Here is a 22042-nt window from a genome sequence, read left to right as displayed (position 1 = left end):
TCAACTTCTATAGAATATTATATAAGAAAAACCAGAAACTGCATGGCAGAAATAATCCAATGAGATTTTGGAGGTTGAAAATAGAGTATAGATTTTTTTTTAAAGTCAAAGTGGTAAAGGTTTTCCTTAAACCAGTTATTTAATGATGAGAAAACATGTGGATGCTTTTATCATTATTGATATTCAAATGTTAGTGATTTTTTTTAAACAGAGTGCAAAGAATACATTCTAAAACATAAGTAGTACAGAGATACTTTTTGGCTGATGATAATCTGGCCATAATATGTATGACCTTATGCTAGACAAAGGTAGGTGTGTGTGTGTGTGTATATATATAGGTGTGTGTGTATATATATGTGTGTATATATATATATATATATATATATATATATATATATATATATATATATATATTTTAAAAGATTCAAGTCTGAAATGAGTTTATTTTTCATAGCTTGTCATAAATTTTCAAGATGCACTTTTGAAAGTAGAGAAATGTTGACATAAAAATCATAGCTCCTTTACATTATGCTGGATTAGAGTATACTGCTACATATAAAGGTAGGGAATTTCATGGTAATTTTTAGAGTATGGCATAGTGTTTCCCGAAAAAAGCCGTTCTGTGGCATATGATGTAATAGGTATTATTCTATACACAGATCAGATTTTTAAAGAAAAATTTAAAAAATCCTTTATGAATACTGCATGGAAAAGCTTTATACATATCATAAGGATAATGCTTTAACAAAAAAAGTAAGATTACTGGAGTCTTTGTCTATTATGTAAAGGGAGATTCTGCATGTTTGATCTCTGGTTGTGGAACTGACAGTTCGTCTGTCTGACTTGGACTAGGCAGCAGTCAATCTGTTCTCCAGCCTTTGATTTCGTGACTTTAAGTTGTCCTATACAAGCTTAGCCAGTTGCTTTTAAAATGCACATTGCTACCTTTGACTAATGAGATGATTACTTTAGGCAGTCTTGGAAGCATTGAACTGTCAGAAGCAGATGCTTAGTGCTGTATTTTCTTTACCTTCTGGAAGGTAAGTTATGAAGTTGCTAAAAAGATTGTTCATTCTTTCATAACGAAACTATTCATTTCACCATGCACACTTACACAAGAAGGACTGTGTATTTATCCTGACTTATGATTGTTCAACCTTTTGTTTACATCCCTTTACTGATTGTATTAAAGGATGAAGAAGGCATTATGATGATTAGGCTGTTTGTAAGATAGCAGACGTGCTCAGTGTGGGAAAATTGTACCTTCACTTCTAGAATATTTGGTTAATAGTGGATATATGAAGTAGGAGATTGATGAATGGTGCTTTAAAATAAGAACATTTTTTTTCTTTTTTATCTGGAAAGAGAGCTAACAGATCTGCTTCATAATACCTTATATTGTAAGATGTGTTTGACTAGAATTTAATTTTGTGAAAGGTCGTCCGTTTGCATGACTAGCTCTCCTACCTTGCTCACGAGAACTGCTTGACACAGGTATATAGCAGGTCTTTGATCACATACAGCTTTTACTTTGTTCATGTTCTTCTCATTTTGGTGGAAATTGCTACCTGTGAAGAAAGTGAGAAAGTGTTTCATATTTGCACTGGAGTGCTGGTAAAACAAATAGGTTTGCAAAGAACGCATGCGAATATGGGTTTTGGAAAAGTTGTACATTGTAATGCTGCATGACTTATTTTTTCCCCCTGAATTCCTATAGAGAATTGATTTTGGCCCAGCACATCAGAGTTAAATATACTTACATTTCCACTGGAAAGGTCAATTTTTTTCCTATTGCACATGGACAGTGGCTGATCTCTCCCATATTTTATGCACATATTAAAAGGGTTTATGGGTGCGTATTAATACAGCTTTTGAGGACAGTTTCAAATTTTCATTGATTACAGGTTTGGGAAAACATGGTAATATTGAGCTGGACATCATACTGTTAAGTGCTTTCATAGTGACTTTTGTTAAGTGCATTTCTCTTTGAATTTCTTATCATTTATCTTGGAAACAGTCTCAGAGGGTTAATTTTATTTCTCCCCCCATCCCACGTTTAAAATATTCCGCACATCTTTTCAGATGCTGTAGAATCTTGACTGATTTTTATGCCCCTGTATTTTGGTTTCTGAAAGTGTGATGACATGTTCTGCTGTTTATTTTTGAATAATTAGTAAAAGAAGTGTGTTAATATTTTATTCAGATCTCACTTTAAATTAATAATTCCAAATCCCTGTAGTTGCACTTTCTGTAGGCATGGATATAATCATTTCAAATTCCACAAAAAAAATTAAAAAGACATGATCTTGTAAGTACATTCCCTACTTTTTATGTATTTAAATTGCACCTGACTTCCTTAATACATTCAAATACATTTACCTAAATGTAGCTTACAGCAATGCTCTGAGACTGGATGACAGCTGATTTACCCTACAAGGGGACCTTGTACTGAAGTGTATCAACTCTGCCTTTAATATATTGCTATATCCAATAAGTTTTAAAGCAAATATTTTCAGAAGAAAGGAAGGATTTGCACCATACTTTTACTTAGCTCATACTGCTGTGCTTTTCAGATTTGCTTTTAGAGAATGGGAAAAATGTTTGTTAGTTACATTAATATCCTGTATTATCTGGTCAGGTTTAAAAACATTCATCATTTAAATGACTAGGTTTTGAATTAATTAAAAAAAAAAAGACAAAGGGTCAATTGAATAAAAAAAAAATGAGTGAAATTATTTTTAAAATATCGCATTTTAGCTTGGTTTGGTAATTCATAGTTCATAGTTTGGTAGTAAAGTTAATGACAGAATCCTTTGTGCTTTCAATAGGATTCTTTTTTCCTTAAGCCAATAAGGTAGCAATAAATCTGCTTTGAATGGAGACTTCAGCATGGTCTGGCTGCTAATCGAGAAACAGAAATCTGTCTGTCTGATTGGTATACCTGTGCTGCCTTTGCAGCACCTTCTTGCCAGGCATTGTGCTAGCAAGTAGCAAATCTTACTTTAGATTCCATTTGCTAAAGCCTTAAAATGTACAGCAGTTGCACTCTATACTGTAAATGGGATGCAGAGGTGTATACTGTGTGATTGTCTCTGTGTGTGTCTTGCTCACAGATAAAGTATTGCTCAACATAGCTATTTGAAATATTTTGTTAAGCTATGTTTTACTTATTTTACATTATTCTTACTTAAAAGTTATCTATTTTAACTACTCATATATACATTTCACTTTGTATTTTTATACATATAATAATTATGAACAATGGGTATTTTACTGTTATTTTTGTTATGTAAAGCAAGTTGGTGCAAAACATGCATAAGTACATATAATTTCTAATTTTGTTGTCTGGAAAATTAGACTGGTAAGTCACATGGATGTAAGGGAAAGTTCTTCAGCAATAGTAATATTTCAGTTTTTATATTATGTTTTTTAAAATTAATAGATGAAAAAGAAATGGGGTATATAGTTGCAAAGATAGTCAGCGAACAGCTGCAATATATTGTTTAAAATAACAATAGAAGGATAGTTACAAAAGTGTACCATCAGAAAAGATAAAATAAACTTCAATATGAAACAGTTGGTCAATGAGCTAAGAACCCTAATTTATATGGGTTGGCCACCTGGGTATCCAAGACAGCATGATTGAGAAATGGTAGCCAAATTGCAAAATACTGTTCTGTTTTATCACACTTCAGGTAAGTAAGCTTCTCTCTAACCAGTATGTCCCCTACTTCAAAGTGCCTATTACCCAGAAAAGGAGCAGAAGTGTTGTACCACTGGGCTGCAACAGCAATCCAGGAAGTAGTTGTGAGAAAGCAGGTTAAAGGATCAATTGAGGCAATTGTAATTTCACACTGGGAGCTAAGAATTTTCTCCATTTCATAGATGGGGACACTGAGATATCCTTCATTTCTCTGTGTATGTCTACACTGAAAATGTTAGTGGCACAGCTGAAGCTGTGCTGCTCTAGTGCTTCAGTATGGATTCTTCCTATGCCACTGGGAGTAGTTCTTCCATTGGCGTAGGTAATCCACTTACCCGAGAGATGGTAGCTAGGTCAATGGAAGAATGCTTTCTACACCGGGGGTTAGGTTGGCATAGCTACATCACTTAGGGGTATGGATTTTTCACACCCCTGAGAGACGTAGCTGTGCTGATGTAAGTTTCCAGTGTAGAACAGTCCTAAGTGACCTGCCCAAAGTATCACAGACACTCAGTGGCAATGTCAGGATTAGAACTCCCAGTTGTGTGCTCAGTCTACTAGAGCATGTTACCTCTAATACCTCTCACTAGTAGTATAACTGAATTAACACCAGTTGCAATAGCTTTTGGAATATTGGCTGCTAAAATATATAGCAGTAGCAAATGTAAATCCACTTGGGGCCAAATGTTTATTTAGGTAAAACTCTCTTTGATTTCAATCCTTGATTACACATTGAGTTTAGACTATAGGACTTAGTCCACAGCAACCAACTTACATCAAAATGATTCATCACATTTTCTTGTGTTTCTAAAGTGAAAAATCTATTCAATACCCTGGATGTGTGTTCCACTAATAGTGTGCAAACTACAGTATTCAGACCCATTCGTAATGCTCCAGTACTATGGTGGTTGGCATGGCATAAAATCTTAGAGGGAAATGCCTTCAGTATATAGTAAGATAAATCATTGTATTTACGTGATGGCAAAAATGTTGAGTACATTATTTCAGATATAATGAAAATACCCATTAAACTTTATTTTCTTTTGAGATGTTTATTAAGCAAATTTACCAGTGAGGTGAGAAGTCAGTAAAAACCTCTACAAAGTTCAGTTTGGTTTGAATGCTGCTGAAGATGTATTAAACAAATGAGCAAAAAAAAATCTAGATAATACTTAGTCTTGCCATGAGTGCATGGGACTGGTCTAGATAACCTCTCAAGGTTGCTTCCAGTCCTACAATTCTATGAAGGAAGAAAAAGAAAACAGCCCAGTACAGTCATTTTTTGTTCCACTCATTGGCCCTTCAAGCCCCAGTCTACCAGTTCAAATGGTATTCCCCAACAAGCCCTCTGTCCCTGTAGGAAGATTTGTACCAGAACAAGACATATCTTCAGTACAGAAAGCCCTTCTTCTTCTTCTCATTCTTATTGTGCCCCATGGCGCAACTCAATTCCCAGCTTTGGGCTTAGGTTGGAATAAGCTTCAGGCCCACAATGCTAAATGACTTCTGCTATTCCTGAGTTGACAAACCCATTAATATTCCCCAACTAAAGTTAGAAGTTGACCCAACAGCCATGTTATTGGTGACAGCACTCAGTTATCTTGTTTAAAATAGTGTTAAAAACAACTAGTCCAGTTTACTGAATATTCTAGGTGAAGACTAAATTCCTCCACATACCACCTTGGTACCACTGATCTGCAGTGGGAAAAGAATTCATTGCTGATCTCCATATCTGAGGTCAAGCACAATCCATAGCATGCTGGGAAGCCTATAACTAAAATGACCACATACATGTTTATTAGTCAAAATGCCAATCAAATTCCAAACATTAGCCCTTGAAGTATTATGTAGGTGTTCTCATTGCGCATATGCTAAGAAGAAGAGGAGACACTATGTGCCTCATATGGCACGTGACCAGGATTCATCACTGCATTTGGTCCGCTAGTTGGATCGTTAGCTTCCCTGGGCTAGGTACTGACAGAGTGCGACATGAATAGTGATCCACGCCCCTCCCCCCCCCATACTGACTGGGAGTACCAATGTTCCACCACTTGCCAACACAGCTAATACCCTTTGTGCAAAGGAGAGATGAGTCAATCAGCAAGCTGATTGCTGCAAACCCTCTTCCCAGTTGGCAGAGATTTAGGTCTCATGATCACCTTAATTCTCGCTCTCTTCCTCCTCCAGGGCCTGTGAAAGCTGGTTGAATGCTGGTATCCATATTTGTGATAGCCAAAGTTTTTGATACATCCACAGACCTTCAGTAAAAAAAAAAAATAAGTTGCATTGTTCAGACATACAGAATCTGTTTGTTTTGGCATGTGCAGTACTTGGTGTATGGAGTTCATCTTACAGGATGGATGAATAGATTGTAATGGGTGTACTCAGTGATATAACCTTAGATGCTCACGTTAGTGTAATAATATGCTACCACCATCCTGTCATCTTTGCTGTTTAGAAACATACCTTTCCTATACTGTACATAATTAGAAAATAATGGTGTTTCCAGTAAGCTATTCCAACTTGCTGGGGAAGTGTGGTGTCCAAAAACGTCAGGAGAAAACATTGATTTGTAGCATTTGTAAGTCAGCTTTGGAAGAAATTGCTGTCCTGACTGAAGAGAGGCATTTAATTTTACTCTGCGTGTTTACTACATTTCTTTTCGCTGCTTGAATTATAATGAATGATTCTGCACATTGTTCTAAAAATATCCCTATTGATGTTTGATGCTAAGGGACCAATAGCATACAGTTGCAATGAGACAATGATTCCATGTTGGCACTCATAATGAAATGGAATTGCCACTTTATTTTTCTCTGATGCTTAAAGGGACATTAGTTTATGAACAGCTCACAAGATAGAGCCTATGAAATGCCAAAGAGAACTGTGTGCAGTTTCTTGCACTGTATGCAGAGTCGTTAGCCCTTGGTTAAGATTCTGGTTCTGACTTAATTCCAGAAAAAAACAAATAGTGCACATGCATTGTGCTATAACTAGTTGCTTCTGTAATACTGTAATGGTGAGTTATTATTATGCAGACAGCTGCAGGTTGAGATGGTTGTGCTAAATCAGCATTATTTAATAGAAGCAGTGAGAATGCTAAGAGGGTAAGACGCTGGAGCAGGAGAATTACAGAAATAAAAATTCAGCGTAGGCATCCCTTCCATACAGTCTTGCAGGACAGTGGCCAGCTGGGCTGGGTTTGCTGGAAGTTTTCCTGGATTGATACTGGAAGTTCCTTATCCTTAACTTTACTATATAAAATGAAAATAAATTAAGAGTCCTTGTTTTGCCTTTTAAAAACATGCTGAAAATATTTAATCCAAAACACAATTACATGATATCAGAAAAGATGATAGGAAAATGGAAAATAATTCAAATGATTTTTTCCAGCAGTCTTTTGAAGCTTTACTATTCAGAGCATGAGGTTTTGACATCCAATCCTCTTTTACAGGTCCCTTATGGGTTAGGAGGGTATTTTTACAGCTATTGTTAGAAATAAGAATTTTAGGGATAGGGTGAAGCATATTTGGTTTTATTTATTCCTTGGATGTAAAGAATACAAATAAAATAAAGTGTCACCCTTTCATGATGTGTAATTTCTCTTTAAGCACATTTTATTTCCCTCTTAGCTTTCACTTAGAGAAAGTGAAAGTTAAATACAAGAGGATAAACTCAACTTTTTCCATTTCTGATCTTAATCTGAGTCATAACCAGGTCATAGATTCATAGAAGATTAGGGTTGGAAGAGACCTCAGGAAGTCATGTAGTCCAACCCCCTTCTCAAAGCAGAACAAACCCCAACTAAATCATCCCAGCCAGGGCTTTGTCAACCCAGGCCTTAAAAACCTCTAAGGATGGAGATTCCACCACCTCCCTAAGTAACTCATTCCAGTGCTTCACCACCCTCCTAGTGAAATAGTGTTTCCTAATATCCAACCCAGACGTCCCTCACTGCAATTTGAGACCATTTCTCCTTGTTCTGTCATCTGCTACCACTGAGAACAGCCTAGCTCCATCCTCTTTGGACCTCCCACTTCAGATAGCTGAAGGCCACTATCAAATCCCCCCTCACTCTTCTCTTCTCCAGACTAAATAAGACCAGTTCCCTCAGCCTTTTCTCCCAAGTCATGTGCCCCAGCCTTCTAATAATTTTCGTTGCCCTCCGCTGGACTCTCTCCAATTTGTCCACACCTTTCTGTAGTGGGGGCCTCAAAACTGAACGCAGTACTCCAGATGTGGCATCACCAGTGCTGAATAGAGGGGAATAATCACCCCTATTAATGCAGCCCAATACCATTAGCCTTCTTGGCAACAGGGACACACAGTTGACTCATATCCAACTTCTCATCCATTGTAATCCCCAGGTCTTTTTCTGTGAAACTGCCGCTTAACCAGTCGGTCCCCAGCCTGTAGCAGTGCATGGGCTTCTTCTGTCCTAAGTGCAGGACTCTGCACTTGTCCTCGTTGAACCTCATCAGATTTCTTTTAGGCCAGTCCTCCGATTTGTCTAGGTCACTCTGGACTCTATCCCTACCCTCCAGCATATCTACCTCTCCCTCTCCCTCCAGTTTAGTGTCTTCTGCGAACTTGCTGAGGGTGCAATTCCTCCCATCATCCAAATCATTAATGAAGATGTTGAACAAAACCAGCCCCAGGACAGACCCCTGGGGCACTCCACTTGATACCAGCTGCCAACTAGACATTGAGCTGTTGATCACTACCCATTGAGCCCGATAATCTAGCCAGCATTCGTCCAATCCATAATCTTTTAACTTGCTGGCAAGAATAATGTGGGAGACCGTATCAAAAGCTGTGCCAAAGTCAAGATATATCATGTCCATCACTTTCCCCATATCCACAGAGCCAGTTACTCATCATAGAAGGCAATCAGATTGGTTAGGCATGACTTGCCTTGGTGAAACCATGTTGACTGTTCCTGATCACCTTCCTCTCCTCCAAGTGCTTCAAAATGGATTCGTTGAGGACCTGTTCCATGATTTTTCCAGGGATTGAGGTGAGGCTGACCGGTCTGTAGTTCCCTGGATTCTCCTTTTAATTTTTTTATTTTTTTTTAAAGATGGGCACTATATTTGCCTTTTTCCAATTGTCCGGGACCTCCCCCGATCGCCACGAGTTTTCAAAGATAATGGCCAGTGGCTCTGCAATCGCATCAGCCAAGTCCCTCAGCACCCTCAGATGCATTAGTTCCAGACCAATGCACTTGTGCATGTCCAGCTTTTCTAAATAGTTCTTAACCTGTTCTTTCCCCACAGAGGGCTGCTTACCTCTTCCCCATATTGTGCTGCCCAATTCAGCAGTCTGGGAGCTGAACTTGTCTGAAGACCAAGGCAAAAAAAGCATTGAGTACTTCAGCTTTTCCCGCATCATCAGGTCAGCAGTATGCTTTCAGAATCTTAGTGGTCAGACCCTGGAAGGAGAGGAAATGTAATACAAACTTAAAAAAAATTAGCCCAAAAGGCTATCAATGAATTAATAAATACATTTACCCAGAAATATAGCTCTATTTTCTCCTCTGGTAGGAGAGTTTGTGGTACTTTGAGTTTAGGGTGGGAGATAATAGCATACCTGCAAGGTTCTGAGAGTTTGCTCTGCAGTATAGAAACAGCTCCATGGGAACCAAATGGGCTCAGCACTTTGTAGGACGTATTAGGATTCCTGAAGGTCAAGTCATAAATCATGAAACCTGTGGGTCAAATAGAACGTATTGCGCTGTAAAATACAGCCCACAACCATCACTTCCTTTAGTACCAAGGTACAGCCCACAGGCAACAATAGTGGCATTAGGATCAACATTGGCATTAGGATCAAGACTTGTAATGTTCATAGACTGTACCACTGTACTAAACATTTTATGCTAATCAGGGCATTTCCAGGCCCTTGGTTGAGCAAACTTTTTGGCACTGCTGGACTAAGGGTAAGAGGAGGAAAAGGTCGCTGGAATGTGATAAATAAAGGAAGGAAAAGAAATGAATCAGTTGTGGGGAGGGGAATATCCTATAATGAGCTTGAGCCAAAAGGCAAGAGACAGTAGAAATGGCTGCAAAACCATCTGTTACCATTCAAGCTACCTGTGAAGGCTAAAGCTGTTTCCTCATTCTTCATGGTACTCCTTTCATTGTTTTGGTCACCATGCACTAAAACCCAAAGAAGCAAAACCCAAAGAGCAATAGCAGCCATAGACATCCTTGACAGGTATAGGCAATCGTACTCTTCTTCTGTTCAAATTTCTGTTTAGTTTCTTTAATATTCAGCATTTGAAATTTTTGTTTATACACACCACAAACACAAGAGAACTGGCAGTTTAATATAAAATACCCGTTTTACTTTACTATGTAGCTTGGCTCCATTCAAAGTTACTCCTTCAATGGTTCATGTGTAAACACTAACAAACTCCTTGTCACACACGCCATATCCACTCCCTTCCTCACTGTCTTTTTTTTGGTTTTGTTGAGCTTCATAACTAGCTCCCCAGAAACCTTAATGCCAGCTTCCAGATGATTTTTCTTTTTAGGTTAATCACACACTGAGGAGGGTTAGCAACACCTTTTCCTGTTCTGCTTGCTGCAGTGGCTTCCCTGTCAATATAGAGTCCATTTCAAGGTCTCTGCCCTTATATTCAAAAGTCTACATAGATTTGAGTGATCTCTGAGATATCTTTTCTCTCCCTGTGACCATGACCTTCCATGACAGTTATGTTCCAATTGAACAATGAAAAGGAGGAGGCTTGTGAGAACGAGAGAGAGACTTAGGAGCTATGGAACTCATGTCTGCAAGATTTAAGAATAAGCATGAAATTGGGGACACGGACACACATCATATCACAACCCCTGTATGTTAATTGAGCCACTTCTTTTCAAGTCTCAGAAGGAAGGAAGGAAGATGGAGTGTGTGCTATTGTGGTTTTTAAGTATTTGGGAGGCACGCCGGTACTAAGATGTTGGATACTACTTCTGTGACTGAAAATTGCTGTCAAGCACAGCTCTGCTTAACATAAAAGAATCATCCTTGACAGCCATTTTCAAACACAGTTTGTTACTCCCAAATAGGATTTAAGATTGCCAAAGAATTTGTGTGTATTGGGTTCATAACAGGTTTTTTTTTTAAACGTAGCAATGATTGCACATAGCTATTTCTAAATTCATACAGTTCCTTACAACTTATTTCAGGATTAATATTGACCTTATTTAGGTGCTATGAAAAACAGGAATAGCCATGCAACATCTTACTCTTATAACATTTCTTTTTAATCTTATTGAATTATCACCATTAATAGTGCATGTAAAATTATATTTATATTCAAAAACATATTTAAACTCCTGCTACTTAGTGTTTTGATTGACATATCTATAGCCTAATACACTTAACTTTTTCCATTACTTGAATTCAGACTTTGCTGTTTGGTGTAATTAATAATACAATAGAACATTGTTAATTCACACTAATGACTTGGAGATGTGAATTACTGAATACTGAATTTTTGTGGATTAAAAAGGAGGAAAATAAATACAATTAATGCTTGAGATACACAGTAATTTGTTCATTTAGCATAGGTAGCTTAGTTTTAATTATTTAAGATATAACTCTTTAGAAAACTAGTAAGTGTTCTATAGCATACATCCATATTCATAAAGGCAATGAAGCCTTGGTAATATGGGGCCTTACTACAGCTCTTTGATCCCAATTAAGCAAGGTACTCATACATGCCTAATTTTGAAGTGTTTAAATTTTGGCATGTGCTTAAGTACCTTGCTGAATTAGGGCCTCTATTAAATATTTGCAGAAAAGTAGGCATGATTTTTCTGTGTAAGTTATTGAAGTGCACATTGAAGAGATTCAACTGTACTTTGTACTTGCATAGTACCTTTAAGCTAAGGATTTATTATAAATATAGTGAACAAAAATATTGAAGCCTGACAACAATCCTATTTTAATAGTGGTAATATACCTATTTTGTGGATGATTAAACTGAGGTATTTATCTGACAAGTCAGTTCCTCTGAGCTACAGAAGAGGTTTGTGGTAGATTTAGGGGTAGAACCCCACAGACTTGCCTTTCAAGTCCCCATTCCTGTCCTTGGACAATTTTTCCAATTATGCACATTGTGATATTCATCCATATTTTAAACAAAACAAAGCCCCACTCCAAGCTATAAATAAGTCCATATAATTTTGTAAGATTGTTAGACGTAAATAATTGCAATACAGAACATAATTGGGTTAATATAGTCCCCAAAATAGTCAGTGTAATTATAACGCCTTGTTCCCTTCTTTAGCTTTTATTTCAACAGTAATAGTGGGGCAAACCGCTCCTGTTATAATTTAAAAAGGCAAAGCCATTACTTTAAAAAATGTTAAGTATTAAGGAAAATGTGACCACTAAGTGTTGTTTCCTAATTTATTAGAGAGACAAGCTGGGTGAGGCAATATCTTTTATTGGACTTCCGTTGGTGATAGAGACAAGCTCATCTACAGGTCTATGAAATATACTCAGTGTTACAGCTAAATACAAGATGGAACAGATTGTTTAGCATAAGTAGTTAACACACATTTCAGGGGACCATTCAGGGTCAAGTGCCAATTTACACCTCTTTAGTCATGAGAGTGGAGGAGAAATGCTGGGAGGGGAAGTTAGTGAGTTAGAGTGTTGTAGTGTCTCTATTCAGCCCATGATTTTTAGTGTCTAGTCAAGTTATGAATTTATGCTCCTAGGCTCGTCGTTTGAGGAGGTTTCCTTTGAGGATGAGAACTGAGAGATCAGATATGGAGTGATGGCCTTGTGAAAATGTTCACTCACAGGTGATCATTTTTCTGTCTGAGCTCGTTTGAGAGCATAGTGATTGTCTGGTTTTACCCACATATTTGTTGGGACATTTTGTGCACTGGATGACGAACAACACATGTTGTGATAGACATGTGTAGGACCCATGGATCTTGAAAGGTGTATTGTGGGAAGTGTTGATCATTTTAACAGTGGAGATAGATCTACAGGTTTTGCATCTGGCAGAGTCTGGTGCAGCTTTGAGTTGGTGTGTCCTGGTTACAGTTGGGAGCTTGCTTCTGATGATGAGCTTGGAGAGGTTGGGGGGTGGTTTAAAGGCCAGAAGATGGGGTTCAGGAAAAAATATTTTTCAGGATGGGATCCCCATCAAGTATGGGGTGTAATGGTTTGATACCCTATTTGGGTTCCAATGGGGGGTGAGAGGTGACAACAAAGGGTGTGCAGTCATAGGGGGGTTTATTTCTGTATTGAAGCAGGTTCCCTCAGTGGATATGGGTGGCCCATTCCATGATGCGATCTACTTCTCTGGTGGAGTATCGTTTTGTGAAGGTGGTTTTAAGTGTGTTAAAGTGTATATATCCCAGACTTTCTCCTCATAGCATATGTTGTGGTATCTGAGTGCTTGGCTGTAAACACATTTCTTGGTATGTTTGGGGTGGTTACTGGATCCGTGAAGGCACGTGTGGTGATCCATGGGTTTCTTGTGTATAGTTGTCTGTAGGGTTCCACAGTTGAAGCTGATTGTGGTACCTAGGAAGTTGATGCTAGTATGGGAATGTTATGGAGAGAGTTCAGTGGATGAGTGGTGGTGGTTGAAGTTGTGGTGGAAATCTATGAGGGAGTTTAGATCGTATGTCCAGGGGATGAAAATAACATTGATGCATCTCAGGTAGATCGTTGGTTTTGTGGTGCATCTGTCCAGAAATTCATCTTCAAGGTGACCCATGAAGATGTTGACATATTGAGGAGATATCCTAGTATGCATGGCTGTTCCTGTGGTTGGGGCTAAGTGTTTCTTGTTAAAAGTAAAAATTGTTATGGGTGAGGGTGAAATGGATGAGTTTGGCGATGTCTGGGGTGAATATCTGGGTATTGTCCATTATCTTGTAAACATTTGAGGCAGGCAATGATGCTATCATTGTAAGGGATGTTGGTGTATAAGGAAGTGACCATTTCCCAATTTGTTGTCATTTTTCAGAGTTACATGGGATTTAATATGTGGTAAAGTGAGATCAGACAGTACTTACAAACCAGCAGTAGTGTTATTTCCATTCTCCTTGTGCAAGGTGGACACAAACAGAATTCTTTTTCAAGCATTACTGCAGATAGATGAACACTGCCAAAGGAAAGTAGAAGCCTTGGATAGTGCTGTGGCATCAGCAACCTGTGTAGCTGAAGTCTGAAGAATGCGAGAGCTTGAAGCCAAGTTGCACGACCCATGCTATTCCTGAAAAGGTAAATCAGTGTGCTTTTACCCTATACTATACAGATTTCATGGAGGAGGCCAGTATTTCTCAAATTGGGGGTCCTGACCCAAAAGGAATTTGCAGGGGGGTCACAAGGTTATTTTAGGGGGTCACAGTATTGCCCCCTTACTTCTGTGCTGGCTGCAGAGCTGGGCAGTTGGAGAGCGGTGGCTGTTAGCTGGGTGCCCAGATCTGAAGGCAGAGCCCCACCAGCAGCAGCGCAGAAGTAAGGGTAGCAATACCGCACCCCCCTCTTACAATAACCTTGAGGCCACCCCACAACTCCTTTTTGCATCAGGACCCCTACAATTACAACATTGTGAAGTTTCAGATTTAAATAGCTGAAATCATGACATTTACAATTTTTAAAATCCTATGACCATGACATTGACCAAAATGGACTGTGAATTTGGTAGGGCCCTATTTATAGGGGAATTACCAGAATTGGCCTTTAATCTGGGGAAATGATGTAATAAAATAGGTACCATCTCCTATTTAATATTTGCCATTTTCCACTTGTATTTAGCTTAAGTTCATGTATTTACGTTTTCTAAATCCACAGTTTAATATTGAGGAATATCTGGTGAACAGTAATATACATACTGAAAATGAAAAGCCCCTTGTCTCTGATTATATTAGCCATTGTTCATATTAAAATTGGCTGGATAGTATTCAATAAGCAAATATTCATTGACTTTTACAATTTTTAACAATATTATTTGACTGTGTTTTTTTTTCCAGTAGTCAACCAGCCCCATAGTTGGCCAGCCTATTGAGCAAATGTAATATTTATTACGTTATGGTAATATTAAACTATAGTTAGTTCAGTGAATACTAATTTTGATATTTGACCAGATTTAGTTCAAAAGGTTATGTTTCAGTTTTCCTCAAATCAGTCTTATGCAGTGCTAGGACTAAAGCAATGTTCTGGCTAGAGCATTATGACCCTCCTGTATAATACAGGAGACATATACAATCTTTGTTAAAAATCTTAACTTGAGGTTCTTGTATAATTTACAGTAATTAGTCATACAAGGTACTGCAGTTGGATTCAACTCCAACAAAATATCTCCATTCTATTAGTTATTTCTAATAAAAAGCACAATAGTCTGGTCTCATGCTGGCAGCATGTTGTGCTGCTAATGTGCTGCAAAGAATATGTATAACTCTCTGTCTCTGTTGGCATGAGCTAGTGTGGCTCGTCTTCTAGTTAAGCTAGCAGAGCACCCACTGGGGAGTGCTTGAGCGCAGCTATTAGTCCCATCTCTGTTCTCTGTAAACTAACCGATACATTAGCATGCATGTTGGTTTTTTTTAAGCGAGGTTTGCATGGTGGCCTTTACTGGGATATGTTTATGTGAAAAACTAAGACAGGTAATTCTAGGAATCCTTTTGGGACTGCAAGAGATGGGGTACTGGTGGGAATGTGCTTAAAAGAATATCCTGTGATGACTTCTGATCCAGTGACTACAGAAACCCCTCCAGCACCAGTGGATCTTCACAGGGAGAAATATTTAATTGCAGCCCTTAGGAGGATGTCTAATTTGCCTGTTTGCTCTCCAGAGAAAATGTTTCAAAAGTTGTCAAAAAAGGTGCTAGAGAAAAAAATGTGAGAGTTGAAATACTCCAGGATAGAAGTAGATTCATAGTAACTAGCTGCCCGACTTCATTAGGAACCCCTGCCAAATCCACCCCTCTTTGTATCCTTCCCTAAAATGGGGAATGGGAGGTAATTGCTGGAAAGGTCTAATGGGAAACCGTTTCATTTTTTAAAAAACGTAATATACCTTCTAGATTGTTTTATATGGCACATATAAGAGGGATTGGCAGATCAGTTAATGTCTTTTATGGTGATGAGGATCATGATTGGAAACGTATTTAGAACTTAAAATATATATCTGTGTTAATTACCCACCAGTCACCATTAATTAATACATTTTTTGGAAGACTGCCCCATATCTGTTTAAAGGGTTTGGGTCTTCAAGTGGAGGACATTGATTTTTAGGATTGTTATCTAGTTCATAGCAACATCTTTTTTTTGCAACTGATAAATATGTCCAGACCAGTCAAAACATTTTCTGTGTTTTATATAGAGACTTCACACTTCAGTAATTGCATGAAGACATGGACTTTGCACCAAATGCCAAAAAATAAACCCATTTTTCAGTTACCTTTCAGGCACATCTCTGGCCTAAAAGAGGAAGGACAAGGTTTTTGGTTAAAGCACAGAACTGGGTTATATTTCACACAGTTTTTCTTGAATGTGTTGCTTATTTTCCGTCTGTTTCCTCATCTGGAAATAATGGATTCAATTGATATCCTGGCTTCCACTGGTGCTACCTAGGCTACACACTCCCAGTAGAGGAAAGCTCACTTGGAGTGAGGAGGCAATGTGCGTGTGCACAAACTTTGGTCCAACAGGAGGCCTAATTTATCACGTCTCCTTGGCAGTCTGTGCTGGCCAGAATTTAATGGTGCTTCCACTTGGTGGAGTGCCCCCCAATGAGGGGTGGTGGTGTAGTTCTGCTGTAAACTCTCCTTCGGGGGTAAATACTCCATGAACCCAGGAACGAGAAGGGTATAAATGGCACTCCCTGGTGCCCCTGGGCTCGAGGAGACAAGCTCAGGAGCACTCCATCTTGCTGGGCAGTTGAGGCTTATTTCATTAATCTATGTAAAGTACTTTGAGGTGCTATATACATGCAAAGTATTATTAGAGTCTCTACCAGGGAGTCTTTGAGATGTATAATATACATTCTGTAGAATAGCAAGTATGCTCTAGGCATGGGTATGAAATGCAGTCTTTAAAGGGAATTTGAACAGATGGTTCTAATGTAAAACAAAGTAGAGACCACCAGCAGTAGATGATGTAGAGGAAGCTGTATTAGGAATCAGAAATGCCAGTTTTTAGAGCATTGACATGGGGCACATACTAGGTTGAGAGAGTTCTACCTGTTGGAAAAAGTAGAGTTGATGTCTTGGGATTTATCTGGGTTTCTCTCATGTTAGATGGTTTGGCTTAATCCTGAACTAGTCAGACACTGACTGAGGGGCTCCTCTGTCTACTCTTTCCTTTAGTGCAATTAGTGAACACTTTTTATCTATGACAATCAAAAATGCACCCAGGGTAGATTTAGGTCCATGGTAGGCTGGATAATCTTCCTAGATTGAAACTGATTCTAGGTTCTGAATGCCATTTACAATAAATCCAAACATTTTCTTTGCACTAGTTTTGGATGCTGCCTTTCCGTCAAATGAAGAGTCATAAACTTCACGTCCATGTTTGAAATAGGCATTAAATTCATGATTGGACAAATCCTAGTTTACATTCATTTTTACATTAGTAAATTCATTTTTAGTATTCTTTGGGCAAAATATGGAGTAGCCACCATGCTTGTGATGCAAAAGATCTCTGGGGTTAGAAAAACACACACACAAATCATAATGGAACCATTAGTCTGTTAACTCTCCAAATGAGACATGAATTTCATATAAAATCAGGATTCCGGTTGTTTTTAAATATGCAGCCAAAGTGCATATAATGTGTCGTTCATTTATCTGCTATGCATAATGCTATGGTGATGTAAAAGGCTCGTGCGGGGTTTTTTAATGCTTTGAAATGCAGCTAGTGTTCTTCCTCTTTTATCCTTTCATTTGAACATTCAGCAATAGTGCTTGCCTGCACAGGTGCATACTTTCAAAGCACCATTCTCATTTGTCTTTATCACTCGGTCCATGAAACACAGAGGCTGTTTGCAGGTTACAGTTAGCACTTTTGGTCCCTATTGGCTTCATGCTGAGAACATAGTCTACTATGAGAGCAGCAGATTAATCTTTTTTTATTTCTCAATGACCTTGAATTCATTTAAGCTTTGTGGAAAGCTGGTTTCCTCAGGTAAACCAGGCAAACTCAATAATGGATGAGAGTAGCTCAGTAAAATGTATCCTCCCAATTGTATAATAGTGTTTCCTTAAAAGTTCCCTTTCCTTGCCATTTTTGTGGAAATTTTGGGCTAGGAGTTTACTTGTCACCAATTGTAAAAAGGAGTCAATGTTAGAAAATGTGATATATTTTTAATATAGTGGCAGGTGGAGGAATTACTTAGGAAGACCATTCTTGCAAAGTCCCTCACTGGCCAGTAGAGGATAGAGGATTGGAATGACCCAGAACACCTATTCAAGAATAAATGGAGGTTGCACGGAGTTAAACAAGTTTCTATTGAAATTCTTGCCCAAGTAGAAAAAGAAGCTGAGAGGATTTCTGGCTAATGCAGGCTATAGTTTGTCAGCATATGCACAAGACATGAGGCAATTTTAATTTGTAAAATAAATAAATGAATATGTATTAACTACATTTCATGTCATGATAGCCAAGGCCTGATTATTTTTCCTAATTTGTTTCCTCCAAATTCCTGCAGCAGATTATTAGTGCTTGTTGATGTGTTACATTAGCATCTCTCCCTCCCTCTCTTTGCCTAGGTATCTGTGCTCCAACACAGTAATTGGGAATAATGTGTGTTGTGGCTAAATGTACTTTAGCTCAATTTGTATAAATTGGGACTCGTTGTTCCAAGGTGAACTCCACAGGCCCATGAAATGAGGATTACAATGCAGTTTATGGATACAAAAATGTCAGACCAACTAAGTTCGGAGCAACTGGAAATTTTATAATGCCTGCCACTGGTTGGTGATGGGGGGAAGGAGGAGACACTGAATTCAGAATACTGTTTGGCCTAAGGAAGGTGCATTGGGATGGGAGCTAGTAGACAGTGGGTTTCCTTCTATGGATAGGTGTTAATATTTTTGAGTAGTTCACAACTCTTTTATAGACCAAGACCTCATTTTCCTGCCTTAGGACTTCTATGGCAAGCATGGTTCCATTATTTTATAAATAGAGTAACTGAGATTTTACCCAAGTTTATTTCAGGCAGAGCAGGGATTAGAATCCAAGTCTTTGATTTGACAGACACAAGCCTCCTCCAGTGAAGCATGTTGTCTTTCAGATTGACTGTGCCAAATGTATGTGCTGTTATGCTTTCTGTATTCATCAACCAACACACTGCTCCCAGAGCTAGCAGAAGAACCCAGGAATCCTGATACCTAACATTCCACTTCTGTCTCATAAATAGTTGTATAATCTCTGTGTCCTCCTGTAGATGTTATTGCGGTAAGTGGATCTCAAGGTCCTGAATTCAAACCCTTTGAATGACCCCAGAAAGAAAAAAGTGGGTGATCATGTAATTAAAGTCATTTTCACAGTGCTTACACACACAAGGAGCCAGCTATAAGGTTTCATGGGCAACCTTAATTCTGGCACTTCCTGACTTTTGAGTACTTGACTTTGCAACCTTAATATTCTTGTAACATAATTTTGTGTATGTAATGCAACATATCTGTGGAATCCCCTCTTCAAATGAATATTTTCTCAGGGACTGGAAATCTCAGGGCATTTCTAATGAGCTACACAGCATTTAACATGTAGGCCATCGGTTTGAGTTCTGCCCACCTCCGTGGGAATTAAAAGTTGTTCCGATGTAATAAATGTTGGCCCCTCTATGAGATTAATTTAGTGAATTTCAGCTACTGCTCCCACATCATAAATTGAGCACCATGATATGCACTAAGTGGCAGACTCAGCAGAGGCCAAGTTTTGCATGGACAATGGAGAGCGAACTACCCTTGTTGTCGCTAGAGGAAGACTCCTCCTCCTCCCCAGATCAGGGTTGAGGCATGTTGGCAGGGAAATGTGTCTGTACATGTAAAACAAATGATACTAACCAAAATAAAATGGAAATGGTACAGTAAATCTAGACAATGAAGCTCTGCAACTCATTTTAAGCAGAATTTAATTTGAAACCATGCTGTATTAAATTACATTCTTTGTTTAAAATTTTGCACTTTGTCCCTTCCCCTGCCAAATATAATTTTCTCTGGGAACGGAATGGATATAGCCAAGAGGCTTCCAAGATTGGCTTTAATGCCACCCTTTCAATAAATTTTTCAGGATTACAAAGGGGAGCAGTTCAGGCACAATGTACTAAGTTTTAGACCTGAAACTGGTTCTGAATAGGTGCTGAGGGCTACCAGTGCATGTAAGTTTGGAAGATTGGGGAGTAAACTTGCAATGTATTTAGCATTTAACATTTCATATACTTGCATAAACAGATGTCAGTATGTTCTTCAAAATAGCCATGTGACTGCTTTTTCTGCAGTGGGGGAGAAGTCTTTCATCAAAACTTTTATACAAGCTGTCTAAGAAACAGCATAAACATCATAATAAAATAAGAGAGTGAGTCATAAAATTAGTCAGAATAATGTAAATAAACTTAGAAAAGAGTCCTACTTTGAAAAGAATGATTTGGTTTGAATTTCATTTACTTGGACAAAAACATTTTAAAAATCATTGGCCTTTTTTCCCCTCTGGTTTCTATCTATGTCCTCCCACACAGTGACAGCTGCTGCTCAGCATTTTTCTTCTTCGTATCCTCATGAGCAATGTTTTTGACAATTCATGTTGGGCTTCAGTTGAAAACAGTTGGTGCTCATGCATATCATTACAGTTTACAAGGGATGAAAACAGTAATGCAACTGATTTGTACTGGACCTCTGATCATCTTACGTATTTTTCACAAGTTTAGTCTTGTGTATGCAGCATAACCCATGTTACTCAGTACAGGAATAAGTTTCAGAGTAGCAGCCGTGTTAGTCTGTAGCCGCAAAAAGAGCAGGAGTACTTGTGGCACCTTAGAGACTAACAAATTTATTAGAGCATAAGCTATGCATCCAAAGAAGTGGGCTGTAGTCCACGAAAGCTTATGCTCTAATAAATTTGTTAGTCTCTAAGGTGCCACAAGTACTCCTGTTCTTTTTACAGGAATAAGGTTACTTAGGCAAATGTTTTGATCATGAACGCACCTCCCAATTTCAGCATCCTGCCCTTCTAGTATAGGTAGATATGTGTAAAGTTAAGAATAACACATTACTAGGAAATCGTAAAATCTCATTTCTTTATCGGGGGTCTGTTTCCTATGTGCTACATTTGAAATCTAACATATAGCATGCTACTGTGCTTTTCTTTTTAAAGCAGGAGAAATCTTATAAAGATTGAAAGCTCTTTGGGAATACATCTTTTTATTTTTATTTTGCACTGCCTATCACAATGGGAGTGGGACCCTGGTCTCTGATTTGGGCCTCTAGGTTTTATCCTTATAAAAACAGTAATAAAAACAAGTGTCTTCTGGTAAATGTCATTGGTAAAACCACCGTTCAGCAAGGTCCACATATATTGACATAAATACTATATATTTCATATATACCAATATGGTATTTTGTAAGATTTTTATCAGTGTGTATCTCTGAGATGAGACATTCCAACTGATGTTAGTGGGACCCAGGATACAATGTTTTTTTCTTTAATTGCAGAATTAGTGTTACTGATGCAAGTTTTGTGTCTGAAATAATTGATTTTGTAACATGCTTGCAGCAGGTGACTGTTTTATTGCTCACTACCAACACTAAATAAGCAAAATTGGACAACATCTGTGTATATTGGGAATGCTTAAAAGCACTGACAGTAGAGAATTAAAACTGAGTGGTCTGACTTCCATCAGTATCTACTTGATATCACTCATCTGCAACAGTCTAAGAAATAATTGGTCATGGAAGATTTGCACTTTGCTAATATTTTATCTTAATATCCACTGTTCTTATGTACTTTAAATATGCTTGTAAGACATTTTTCCAATCTTACTCCTTTGTACAATTTGGGATAACTTAACAAATAAGCATGCTGACTATAAAAAAAAAAAGATTTAGACTGCATGGAAGTGCTTTATCTGGACAGATTAAAACTATGTCTAGGCTGGTGTTGACAGTGTCCTACATATCCAATGAAGAATGATCTTGAAGGAAAAAGGAAGATTAAGTCTGTGTGTGTTGTAAGGGAAATTTCTACAATCTCAAAATAGCAGCTTCAAAAAATGAAAGATTATGTACTTAAATTGGCAAATTACTTTACATTGAATACAGTCACTCTCTATTTTTAATACAGACAATGCCACTTTTTTTTGCC

At 38.1% G+C, this 22042-nt stretch overlaps 1 protein-coding gene across 31 annotated transcripts in view; it reads left to right on the top strand.

Annotated features, from left to right (window-relative positions):
- Positions 1-22042, top strand: part of ATP2B2 (ATPase plasma membrane Ca2+ transporting 2) — a 754329-nt gene that overhangs the window by 352346 nt on the left and 379941 nt on the right. For 15 of the 31 annotated variants that reach the window (XM_065551244.1, XM_065551226.1, XM_065551230.1 and 12 more), the window contains one exon: positions 973-1040. The exons of the other annotated variants lie outside the window; for them this stretch is intronic. The gene's annotated coding sequence lies outside the window, so the exon portion shown is untranslated. The remainder of the gene's footprint in view (positions 1-972; positions 1041-22042) is intronic. 31 annotated transcript variants of the gene reach the window in all.

This window comes from Chrysemys picta, chromosome 7, assembly GCF_011386835.1.
Source record: "Chrysemys picta bellii isolate R12L10 chromosome 7, ASM1138683v2, whole genome shotgun sequence".
NCBI classification, from domain to species: domain Eukaryota; kingdom Metazoa; phylum Chordata; order Testudines; family Emydidae; genus Chrysemys; species Chrysemys picta.
Note: the sequence above shows the minus strand (reverse complement) of the source record. Positions and strands in the feature narration are given on the sequence as shown.